Genomic DNA, 13,756 nt, shown 5'->3' with positions numbered 1-13,756 from the left:
ACAACAAAGTAATTTTCTGTCCTAGAAGAGCCTCTTGACCAGTGGAATAATCAGTCAGTACCATCAAAAGGAAAAGAAGTGGAGTTTACTAATGTTTATAGCCATAATAGAAAAATGGATTTTTAATGAAATTACATCAAGGAGATTGCTAGCCTTCTCAGACTAAAAATATTTTAAGTCATTCCTTATCTTTGAAGGGTACTACATAACAAGCCTCAAAAAACATCTGAAAAAAAAAAAAGCTTTTTAAAACCTTACCAGAGGATAAACAGTATTCGCAATACTGTAATTGTATTCTCTAAAACCTTTGTGCACAAGGACTGGATTTCTTTAACCTAGGTAACAGTGCGGGTAGATTTTTTTTAAGTCAGAATGAGGAAGAGCAAATGGGCAAGAAGCAAACCAAAACAATTCTCCCTCTTTCCTGTCTCCCTCCCACTTGTCCCCCAAAGAAGCAGCTTGCTAGTTGCTTGTTTTGTAGAAAGTTTCAAGCACAGAATATTGGTGGCAAGCCTACAGAAGGATTATGATTGTATGAGGATGCAAAAGAGTTGTTAACTGGCTATTCAAATCGTTACTGCAAGCAGAGATTCCCTTCCCTGGGCAGTATGTAACAAAATTTCAGCCTGCAATTCTTTATTACAGATAAAAATTGATTAAATAAGGAACTGAAAGTAGGATTTTACAGACAGAAGCTTCACTGGTAACTGTTTTGGGGGACTGATAACACTGAAAGGGTATCAGATGTATAGAGGAAAGAGATCTTCAGATTTGTTGACCTCCTGAAGGGAAAGTCTGTCAGAGCTAAGAGGATCCTCCTTTCATTTGCTTAAGTAATGCACTTGAATGACTCAAGGCACTGGGGTACAAAGATTTCAAGTCTCAGAATTGTTAAAACTGTCTACTTGGCTCATATTTTTGAAATTTCAGCTGGGTAGCTTGAGTTCTAGTAAGGGGCAGAGGTTCAGAGCCTCTGGGTCTTGCCTGTCTCAGACACTTGCTATAGTATACTGCAGTGGAGAGCAATGAAGAAAGGAAGCATTGCCTGATGGCTTCAGAGTGGGGTTACGACTGAGGAGATCTCAATTCTATTTCTGTCACTTCCACTTAAAACCCTGATTCAGCAAAGCATATCAGGATGTGCTTAAGTACTTTGCTGAATTGAGGACTGACTGCAAAATCCATGTCTGGGAGAAGGCCAAGACAGGGTGCTTGTGGCCCTTAAATGAGAATTTAAATAGGGCATAAAGTTTGCCCAGTTTCTTTTTCTGAGTACAGATTTACCTTCAGAGCTTCAAACCTCCGCGCTCCTCAAATTTCTTCTCTGCATAAAAGAAATAACACCTTATTAAATTCTTAGTGGTTATAACAGCTCTCAGAGTGGCTAAAGGAGTGTGCAGAATCATTATACATTTGCATGCAGAGCTTTTGGCCATGTTCTAGTTTACAATTTTACTTTGTCAGTAGATAACAAAAGAATCCTAAGGGTTAAAAACACAAAATGGAACACTTTAAAAGCAGGGGCATCCTCTCAAATATTCCTGCTTTCAGAGGCTATAGGCTGATAATAATGAGCAAGCTACAAGCTCTTAACAATACATACCCTGCCCTAAAAGTACCATGATGGCCTTTCACAAACAGGGAGAAGTCATTGGAAGATCAATCACAGACTCGACAACTGTTTTACTATTTTTCCAAGTTGCAAGAACCCTCTCAGTGAAGCTGAGCCAAAAAGGGGCAAGCATCATGAGTATTTTTGCAAGAAATTGTTAAATAAGAGTTTAGCAACATTCCAAACCAGATACAAGCACTCACAGTTGATGAATTCAAAAACTCCTATTCCTTCTGTGGTGGGAACTAGCAAAGTCCTCATTACCTGTGCTAGAGGACGACCTTTCAAGTGCCTGAGGCTGAAGCCATGTGCAGCAGCCAGCTAGCATTTTGTCTCTGCTTTGGACTCTTCCATTTTAAATATGCAGATCATAATGTGAGTATTTCATCAAATCTGTCTCCATCCTGATCACCTAATTACCATTAGAAAGAATAGCAATGTGTCCCTAAACTATAGATTGATGAGCCATCTGTAAGCTGAAACAAAGAGCAGAAGGAAGCTTAATTGAATCAAATATTTAGAATACATTATACTATCTTGTAGTTACTCAGAAACTGGCCTTCTCTTCAGGCTTCTGTCCTGCACATCTGGAATTCATCACCGCTAACTGCATTTAATCCTTCAACCTTACTATGAAGTGACTGCTGATAATATATAATTATGGTTTAATTCAAGTGGTGAATCAGCTATGGGGAATTTGTGGGGGCAATGGGAATTTAGACTTCCATTTGCTGATGAGAATGGACCACCCAATAATGCAAGGCAAGTTTTTGTCTCTCTCTAATGGAGATACCATGAATGGAAGCTCATGGGTCTGCTCACCCCTCTCAGGTAATACACCTGCCTGAGCTACTGCTTGGACTATAAAGGCTCAGGATTTTCTGCCCCTGGAGAGGAGCTGACCCAGGGGCACAGCTGTTGCCCAAACCCTCACACCCAGCCGTTCCTGCAACACCGACATCTCTTCTACTTGCAAGGGATGACCCCAGAGGGGCCAACACAGGTGACAAATGTACAGTTGGGACTTGCTCAGAAGCAAATGGGGCTGAAGTATGGTTCATTAAACAAAAAGCAATGACAACAACAAAAACAACAACAAAGAAAAAAGAATTCCCCCTTATGTGGTAACTCCCAGTAGCCACCATGAGAATTAAAGCATACAATCCTAACTGCTGGTTGAGTATCTCAATCCCTGCTCCAAAGGTGTCACATTCAAAATGGTATGGTATATTTATGCGGGTGACAAGGAAGGGAACCGAAGTTTAAGAGTAGACTTTGCATCTCTAGTAGCTGATTAAAAGAGCAGGACTGAGACTGGATGCTCGGAAAGCTAGAGAGAAAGCTGCCCCAAAAAAACCAGCTAATTGTCCAAGCGTAGACACAGGGTTCAAGGCTCAGGTGCTTAAGGCTCTGCATTTTCAATACTGCAGCTTTTAATCCTGCTGGGACATTGGAGGACAAAGCAGGGAGTATCCTCAGTCTCTCATGTTACTAAAGAAAGTAGTGGCCTAAAGAAAAACTGGGCTACTGAGTATAGCATAACTTACAGGTGTTTGTTGAACCACTGACACTGCCATCACTCCTTTTAACAAACTCAAGTTGTTTTCAATCTATCTGAATTCAGTCACGTTATACACAGACAGCACTTTCTGCAAATTGCTGCTCATGGAAGACAATTAGCCAACTTTTTGTGACAAAGCCCTTAGGATACAGGGAAAGGAACATGAATATAAACTTCATCCAAACTCCTTCCTTTGAGGCATGAGCAGTTCCCAGAAACCTTGCAGCTCAGATCTGAGAGACATGCCATATCTCAAGCACTGCGATCTTGATATTGGAGTGGTAACAGCAGAAAGTGCCGTAAGTGGCTCCTTTTTGATGATGTAGTAGCACACAGTTGGCTGCATCCCTGCTTACATTCTCTTTATGACTTGAAGAAATCAATTCTAAATGGTCACAATGGGAGTAAAAGAGCTAAGAGATCAGTACTGTTTTAAGAGACTTTTCTCCCTGTGTGCTGGGTTGGGCTGGGGTAGAGTTAATTTTTTTCATAGCATCTAGTACAGGGCTATGTTTTGGATTTCTGCTGGAAATAGTGTTGATGTTCCCCTCACTCCACCATACCAAGGAACAGGCTGGGGTTGCATGAAAAATTGGGAGGAGACAGAGCCAGGCCAGCTGACCCAAACTGACTGAAGGGATACCATATGGCAACATGCTCAGCATATAAAATGGGGGGAAGAAGGAGGAAAGGGAGACATTCAGAGTGATGGTGTTTGTCTTCCCAAGTTATGTGTGATGGAGCCCTGCTTTCCTGGGGATGGCTTTCCTGCCTGCAGATGGGAAGTGGTAAATGAATTCCTTGTGTTTACAGCTTCTGCTTTGATTAAATTGTCTTTATCTCAGCTAACAAGTTTTCTCATTTTTACCCTTCCAGTTCTCTCCCCCATTGCACTAGAGGTAGTGAGGGAGCAGCTGTGTGGGGCTTAGTTGCCAGCTGGGGTTAAACCACAACACCCTGAGATTAATACAGTTTGGTTTTACCCATCCCATCTACTGGAAGTGCACAGGTCTCCTCCATTGTGGCACCACCATTACACTACCTTAAGGAATGTGACCATGCCGAGCAGCTCCATCCCTTCTTCCAAACAACAGCCAGACGAACACAGTCAAATAACCTAAAGCTCCCCCTGTACAAAAGATCTGGCCCATCTCTGAGTGATTTGCAGCATGTTTGATTTTATTGCTCATTCCATTTCTACAGGAGAGGCAGCACTATCATGGCCTTCCCAGAATGAAAATGTGGAAAGTCACAAATAAAACAAGAAGGGTCTTTTGGGAAGGGATTGCTGATGACATCCCAAATAAATACTGAGCAAGGGAATGACAAAGCTGATTCTTCCCTCTTTGCAAACGTAAGAGCTGCGAATGAGCGCTTCCTGCCACACTGAGCACTGAAGTTTCTTCAGAGAAGCTTAAAGAAATTACTTCGTTTCCTAACTCATCAGTTGCTCTGCTCTCTGGTCTGCCAAGCCCTTTTCCAGGGCTGTGGCATTTCTTTGCTGCTGCATGTTGTGCCAGTGATTTACGCTAGATGAAAAGGCTCTTCACGAGTATAAAGCATTACCTCTGCATAATTCTAATCACACAAAATTGGTCTCATGCATTTTCAGCTACTCAGGCTTTCCAAGTCACCTGTTTTATAATAATTTTAAAAGCAATGTTTCGAAAAAGGAAATGAACAAACATAAAACCTGCAAAAGAGGGAAATTAATGTAGGATTTCAGACAAGTTATTTATCTTCCTTTTTGGCTTAGTGCAATACTGTAGGGATAAACACATAACTAGCTGCTTTAATATTTACTCCTATTATAAGAAAAATAAACATTGCTGATAAGTCACTGCTTTCCAGGATTAGATTTCATATTTTAGAGACTGCTTTAAATTAATGCAGAAGCAAACATTATCTTTTCTTTTTATTCATATATTTCCCTAATGAGTTCCAAGCAAATTGTGCCTACTTATATTTTATGATTTTAAATAATTAAAACATTTTATGGAGGCAACTAAAATTCTCCCCAGAGTTAGCAGAAAGATTATTGATTGAACAGATCTCAGGCTACAAGGAAAAAAATATTATTTAGTTTAAAGGCTCATAATTTTATTCCTATTCACCTACTAAAAAACCAAGAGACTGCATTTTTCCAGCAACCTTTTGATTTATGCTGGGGTAGGGACTTGGGTTATGTTGGTGAGATGAAAGTAGTAACTTTCTGACATCATGAAATTAGATTTCAGAAGATAGTTAATGTGAAAGTGTTATTACTGCTGTCACAAGTAAATGCAATACCTAAATACTAAATAACACCCACACAACACCACAGCATTCATTACCCAAGATAAAGTCTCACTGTACATTCATAACACCAAGAATTTTAATCAAATCCACAAATACGAAACATCAACAGAAGAAATCCACTCTCAGAGAAGACTGGTTCACAGGATACCCAGGCTGTCATGTCATGTGGCATGGCCAGAGAAGTCCATAGGGTTATGACCCACATGTCGCTGGCCTGTAGCACAACTCCCAGCAACAGAAAAGAGGGATTCTTCCAGCATGAGAAGAAAAACTAACAAACAAGCCACAACAACAGAAAAGAACCAAATCTAAAAGAGACAAATGCATTTTAAAACAGGTGCAAAGAAACCTTCACAAGAAGGGAAATGGGTGCCTGCAAATTCAAATAGAAATAACAGCTGCAGGTAAAATTTAGACTTATTTGTAAGGAACCTCATGCTTGTCCATGATGTGACCTTGTATCTTGTGTTGTGTGGGGTTTTAGGAAGCAAACATTACAAGTTACATTTAAAGGTAAGCAAAGCATGTAACTCCTTGGACTAGCAAATAAACCTAATGAAACAAAAAAGGGCAACCAACAAACCAAAAAAAACCAAAACCAGGAAAGACCCAAAACACCTATAATACTTAGCTCCAAAATGCTGATTTTGAGCATTATTTTTACCCTGCATTGCATGTCCAACCATTTGCTTGCAACAGTGAAATTCACACAGGCTGTGGCCCACAACTCTCAATGTTTACTTCATAAGGTATGTATTTTTCCATCTGCCTACCAGAAGTCAATGCTGCTGATACCTGCTACAAATCAAAACCTGGAAAGCAGGAGGAGCAGGAACAGCTGCAATGAGTAGAACTGGAAAGCTTTGTCAGACAACAATGGACACCTTTGAATTCAAGCAGAGCAGTAAGGACTACATGGGGTCCGGGAGGGAGTGGGCAATGAGATCTCCATGCTGCTCTGTGTGGAGGGACCCACATCTGCCTCCACCTCTGGCAATGTTCAGCTCCACAAACAAGGTGAGAAAGGGTCCCTCGGGTGCCTTCACCAAATTCCACCCAGCTACCAGTGTCTCCTCAGCTTCCTGGGCACATCAGCAGGGTTTTGGTGTGTCGTTTCCAGTGTCACCTTCAACATCCTCCAGCCATCTAAATGTCAGCTGCTATAAAATGCTCTCCCAAGACACTTAATCCATCTTTTCTATACAGTGTAATTAGTGGGGTCGTGCCAAAGCAGAAAGCCACAGTTAACTGTGCAACTACTGTGCCATCATGTATTATATCAAAGAGATTAACACAACCTGAAAAAAAAAGCAGAGCCCTCCTTGGTTTCCTGTAAGCAGCAGAGCTAGATTATATTCCCGTGAGCCTCAAAGACATCCCCAGTGCAGCAGAGCATTAATTCACTATCAAAGTACAATTACAAAACAACACACACTAGGTCAAACTCCTGACAAAATGATTCCTGTACAAAAATTGGGAGTTTCTCCACAGATGTGTAGAGCCAGCTTCTATATCATCACCTCTGGGTCTTCCCACAGCTGTTGTGGATTTCAGGCACAGTCATTTCTTGGGAGCTATTCCTACCAACAGGCAGTAGTCCCTCTCCTCAGGTCAGGAGAACCATCAAGACTCCATAAGGTGTTCTGCAGAGGGTCTGTGCCACAGTACCAAAGGTGAGCTCCCTTGGCCCCTATCAAGGACTGCTGCATGGGATCAGACCTATCCTCACAATTCTGAGATTGATGCAAGTTACCACTGAAGACTAACTTGAAGGAGACAAAAGCACAAGATACATTTAATTTAACAGCCAGAGAGCCAACACTTAAATTCTTTCTGTCATTACAGGACAGGTCTCAGGTACCATCAAGCCCATCTCACTCCCCTCCCCCATGCAGCTTTGGTTACTTTGATGGCTGCTACCAAGTTTTCCTTTCTTCATTTTCAATGTAGTCAGTCACATACCATATATTGAGTAATAACCTTTAGCTCAAGCTTAAGTTCAAGTCTGTATTTAAACTTCTAGACATGGACTATGGTAAACTCTTAAGGAACACTTTAAGCATGCAGATAGGGTCTGTCTGCCTGTTGACCTTAGGAACCATTTATGGTCACTTCTACAAACTACACTAAAGATACACGAGTAATGCCGCAAAGCTAAGCATGGACAATGTTGCAAAAGACTAATTAACCTTGCACAAGCAATCTTAATTTTGACAGCCCCTATTGCATGTAGGCATTATAATACAGATTTTAATTTTATGATCAAACATTTCTGCATTCAACCTTTCATGTGGTCCTTCCTGACCTTATTGGGTTTCATATTACTTTTTTTGCCTTCAGGCTAATAAACCGAGAACCTATAAACAGGAAAGTAGCTGGCTTTTGGTAGCCTGTGCCAGTGGAAGATTCCTAGGTCGCAGAGGGGCCAAGCAGCTTTGTGTTGTGGTCACAGTTCTCTAGCAAAAGAAGTAGACAAAATCAGGGAATCACCAGCAGAAATTACAACTGCCTTTTCTGTATTTAATTATCTTAACTTTCTTCTTTGGGTTTATCTTACTTCCTAAAAGAAAACTGGACTGTTAACAGCTACAGCAACACTGAGTCATTTCAGCTAATTTCCTGTACTTTTTCTCCAAGGGATCAAAGGCTGTAAGTCAAAGGGAAGAAAAACAGAGGAGAAGAACAGGTTTTCCACAGTTATCCTGTGAAGGAAAGGATCAAAGTTAAAGCCTTTCTTCTTCTGGAAAGTTTACATTTTGACTGCTTTTCTGCTCCTCAGTCCTTCTCTCCCTTGCTGCTATGCCGGTTGTGTCTGTAACCCTGTCCTCAGGTACCCACCAGCTGCTGTGCAGGCAGCTCAGCTCACGGACCAAGGCGGGCGTGTACCCACTCCCACCCAAGGCCAGCACAGCTGCACTCTGCCGTGTGGCTGCCAGGTGCCTCATCCCCACCAGAACAAGCACATGTGACACACCATGAAAATCCAGGAAATCACAGACAGAAACATGAGAGCAGTCTCATTTCATGAAAGAAACAGCTTAACAAAAAATGTTTATAAGGCAGCAGGCTCATGCTTCCCACAAGCCCTGCTTTGCCAAACCCAGAGGGGACCCAAGGCCAACCACCCCACTCCTCTGGCACTGGGGTGTGCTGTGAGTTAGGAGGAACTGTGCCTAGGAGAAGCTGCTACTAATGACTATGGTGAGACTCCATGGTACATTGCTACAGCTGCCCACAAAGAAAAGGAGATGTTAGGAAATGGGACTCTGAGCCAGATTGTTTTGGAACAGAGAAGGTGTTTTAGTTAGATTGTGCTGTCTTGGCAGGGAGACTATCAAAACTCCTGCATCAGTGCTCACTCATGAATTCACCTTATGATGGGCATGAAAAAGTTAAACCAGGGGAGCTTCAAGCTATTCAAGTTTACTGCAAACAATTTCAACACAAGCTCATATACCCTAAACACAGAGAGGACTTCTGCTACAAAGCATTAAGACTCACCCAAAAGCCTACCAGTGTTGCATCAGGACTGCATGCTGTACCAGATTTCCTAAGGTACTTCAAAAGAATAATACAAAAATAAAATATTTTCTCAAACACAGTGGAAGATCAGCCTCCTAAGACTACAATATAAGCCTACACCCACAGTAAATTACAGTACCATGAAGAACTATTTGCAAATTGCAGTTCTCTTAAAAACATTTCATAAAACATTGATTCCTGAAACACAGACACCCATTCACACTCACCTAGTACAATCTTTGTCAGGGAAAATTCTGCAGCTGACAGCATAGAAGGCCACCGCCCCTGCTTGCCACAACCATGAGAATGTCTGTCAAAGCTGGTTCTGTTCAGCCCAACAAATGAACCTCCCAGGTATGACAGCAAGAGCTGCTACATACTCCACCATAACGGGCAGTCTTCTGTCAGGGCTAAAGGACACACACACTGCACACCACCAGCAAGAGGAAATAAAAACACCCCTACCCTACTCCCCAAAGCACATGCTGCCAATTATAGATGTGAAAATGATACCAGGTGTCTCTTGTGATCAGTTGCAACCCACCCAAACCACTCTACAAGTTACCAAGGGAAAAATTCACCATAGCTGTCAATTTGGCCTGGGCTCAGGCTCAGCCCCCTGCACCAGGGCAGCTGGCAGTACACCCATTTCTCCCACTCCCCAGGAGCTGAGGGGTTCAACACAACTGGCAAAGAGGTGTTTGCATGCTCTGCTTGGAGGGGAAACAAAGCCCCAAAGACCAACAAGGGTCCCCAAAGAAGACAAGGTGAGGCAGCATCCAGGAGAGGCGGTGGGGAGCCTGGGGCAGCAGCTGATTACCCAGCACCATGGATGCACTAGTCATTTTGTTTTTTCCAGGAAAGACAAATTTTGTATGTTCATGAACAAAACAGCCCAGACAAAAGTTGTCTCTCCTCCCCATCCTCAACTGCAATATTCTACACAGCAGCTTTCTAACAGCCCCTCTGTGTGAAGGGGATGGTGTCACTCCTCACAGCAGTGATGACCACTTCTGCCCCCATGACACCAGCAGCTCAAATAGCAAAGGCTGGTGCTTCACAACAGCATCACAGAACCAAAGAAACAATTAGGTTAGAAAAGACATCAAAGATCAACAAATCCAACTTGTGATAACGCCCCTGTGTCAAGTAGACCATGGCACTGAGTGCCACACCCAGTCTTTTCTTAAACACCTCCCAGGACAGACCCTCCCTGGGCAGTCCATTACGGTGTTTAATCATCTTTTCTGTGAAGAAATTCCTTCTAAAGTCTAAGCTAAATCTCCCCTAGTGCAGCTTGAGGCTATGTCCTCTCAACCTGTCACCCATTGCCTGGGAGAAGGGACTGACCCCAGCCTGGCTACACCCTCCTTTCATGTAGTTGTAGAGAGTGATAAGGTCACCTCTGAGCCTCCTTTTCTTCAGGCTAAGCAACTCCAGCTCCATCAGCTGTTTCTCATAGGACTTGCCCTGTAGACCTTTCACCAGCTCTGTTGCCCTTCTCTGGACACACTCCAGCACCTCAATGCTCTTCCTGAATTGAGGGGCCCAGAACTGAACGCAGTACGCTGACATCACCAGTGCTGAGAGGGACAATCAGTTCCCCAGTTCTGCTGATCACATTATTTCTCATACAAGCATGGATGCCATTGGCCTTCTTGGCCACCTGGGCACACTGCTAGCCACATCCACATAGGACAGGCCCTTAGCAGACTTGCTGGGCTCTCTTCCCTGTCCCCATGCTCCAGTGGCTTGATTGACACTTAAATTAATTACAATTAATTGCAAGATGGGGGAAGAGTTTGTGAGCTACCCACATTGTAGCAGTGTGAGTTCCCTGGGCTGCAGCCATGCGCCCACACTTGTAACACGCTCTATGGCCAGCACAGCATCGGTCCAGCCCTGCCACACTGCCTGATGCCACCAGACATGGGAATATCACGGGTCAGCAACATTTCAAATCCTTCCCCTTTGCCTGCTGGGTTTTGGCAGCTGGTGTGCCCTGTCCTCCTGCCAGCGAGTGCTTCTCATAACCGAGGGTGGCCAGAACATCTCTTGGGAAATCAAGGTATCACGAGCCATCTGGGGATTTCTTTTAGAAAAGTATTGTCACGTCAGGAGCAGAGCTGGAGTCGGAAAGATAACTTGTTGCGTTAATTAATTCTGTTAGACAGGGGACTGGATGCTCCCAGGAGCCAGCTGCCGCAGGCCGTGAGAACCGGGCTGGCTGCTCCCATAGACCCGACGGGCGCTGCCCAAATCTCTCAGTCGCAGGTCTAGAGCACCCCGAGTACCGCCGTAGGCGGGGTGTTTCCTCCTCGAGTTCTGTTTCTTTATCTCAGAATCAGCTCGGGCTCGCTGCCATCCTCATTTCCCGCTGCCTCCCTCGGTCGGTGGGCTGAGGACGGTGCCCGCAGCAGCGGCTCCTCCTGAGGGCGCAACAGCGGCGTGAGGGGGCGCCGGCAGCCACCAGGTGGCGCCCACGGCCCGCGGCAGACGCGGGGCGAGCGCTCGGCGCCCCCGATGGCGGGGGCGGCCCCGGCCGGCTTGTGGGGATCGCCCTCCTCATCGCCACTGCCTCGGAGCGCCCCGGCCGGCTTGTGGGGATCGCCCTCCTCATCGCCACTGCCTCGGAGCGCCCCGGCCGGCTTGTGGGGATCGCCCTCCTCATCGCCACTGCCTCGGAGCGCCCCGGCCGGCTTGTGGGGATCGCCCTCCTCATCGCCACTGCCTCGGAGCGGCCCTGCACCCTGCCAACTTGGGGGGATGGCCCCCTCATCCCCAGAGCCGTGGCACCGCAGTGGGTCACGAGGAACAGTGAATTGCAACAAAGCTCGCTCGGAAGCTGCCGGGAAAACATCCCGGACTGTGCAACAGGAGAGAAAACTCACACACAACCCTCCCCACGCCGCAGCCAAACTCCAACCACAGCATAGCGAAACAGCATTTCTTAAACGAAGGAGAGACGTGTACGTACTAAAGAGTCATTTAAAGTGTATTTTCAATAATGTCACCATAGACCACTAAGAATCCAAGGGCAAAGCTGACCGGTACCTTGTGAGCTCCTACCTCAGCTCTCCCCTGCGTGCCGGCTCTCCGGCAGAGCTCGGGTGGCTCAGGCTGAAGCGATGAAGCACAGAGAGAGATCAGGGACATTTCGGTAATAGCCATTTAGTATTTTCATGCTCATAGGAACACAGGCAAAGTAAACAAAAAAAAAAAAGTAATAAGTGCTAAGAATGCCAAACCCTTAAACAACGTCATTGCCTCAGCATTAGAATCTTCTCCCATGGATCCAGAACGAACATCCCATGGAAACACCCGCGAATCCTTGAAACATTTCTGATATGTGTGCTCCTGTTAAACAGCAGCAAGTGTACTGCAAGTACTGCCGTGGTATTAGGCTCAGCAGAAAATTCTAATTTTAAAAGACACTGAAGTAAAGGTCAGATAGTTGGAGCTGGAACAGTCCATGCTTGCCATCTTTAAAGGTCTGTCAGCACTTTTCCCAACACCAGCAGATAAATGAGGGTAGATATGAACCAAATCTCAGTATGTAACACCCCACATTTTGTCTAATAGCATTTTCACAAGTTTTAATTGCATATTCTCAGAAGTGACTTTGCCAAAAAAAAAAAACTTCCTCTTTTTATATAAGCATTTGTATTGAATTTGCAACTTAAGTAAAAGATGCTGTACATGATGCTCACAAAAATCCAGTTGCTTATTGCTTCCCATTTGACCCAGCAGCATGTGGAAAGGACCCAAAGCACAACTAAGAGGCAGGCCCAGAAATAATCATGAGAAGGGAAATATCACTAAATACCACTAAATGAATGCACACTACACTAATGGATATAATCCGTGTTTTTATTACTATTCCAGATTGGGAACAGAAACATTCCACTGCAAAGGGAAACTGACAAACACAATACAACCACTTACAATAAATGTAGCCTTTTCATGCCACGTAACAACCCAACCAGCTTTTTCTTTGGGTTTTCCTCTCTGCCAGTTGGTTCCCAGGAAGCATTTCTACCTGCCATTAAGACACTACTGCTACAGGTGTGAGCCAGTTTTATCATTACTGACTCACCTTGCATAGAATTGCTTCTGTCTTTGCTCACCGGTCTGATAAGGAAACAAGAACCTTTGGTAAAAGCAGGGCTGAATCATCCATGCATGAGCTGTCTCTTGTTTGCTCGGTTCTACTTCCCCTAGGAGAGCAGGCACCATAAATTAAATGTGTATTTGTGCCCGGCCGACGGCATGTTGCAGCAATGAGCCAAACACCAGAACAGGACATTAGAGGGCAGCAAGCACACTTACTGCTGCCTCGCTTTATCCAGAGCCAAGGGAAAGGTAAAAAGCCCTGTCTCAACGCTTGGGGGCGAAAGGTTTCCATGCCCATTCCGAAACAGTTCCCAATTTCCAGCTTTTGAACAACTACAGTGTGCAAGAGGCAGATGTAGGAATATACCACACCCAGCTGAACCACGTGAAGAGTGCAAGGTTAAGTGAACCAACCTGGAGAATTTCTACAGCACAGGAAGAGCATAAACGTTCAGGACACTCAGACAGTAACTTGTGAAATCCAGGGCATCATAATCTCATGTGAAAGGATTTTTATTTATGAAAGCGTGATTAGGTCTCCTTGCAATACACAGACACCCCCTGCTCCAGCTGTACCAGGCAGGAATGCAATGCTACAGTTCACACAAACAGAACGATGCTCTAGTCATTGGTTATCTCAAGTGGTGGGG

Source organism: Corvus hawaiiensis, chromosome 8 (genome assembly GCF_020740725.1).
Source record: "Corvus hawaiiensis isolate bCorHaw1 chromosome 8, bCorHaw1.pri.cur, whole genome shotgun sequence".
In the NCBI taxonomy this organism is placed as follows: Eukaryota; Metazoa; Chordata; class Aves; order Passeriformes; family Corvidae; genus Corvus; species Corvus hawaiiensis.
This window is presented reverse-complemented; position numbering follows the sequence as displayed.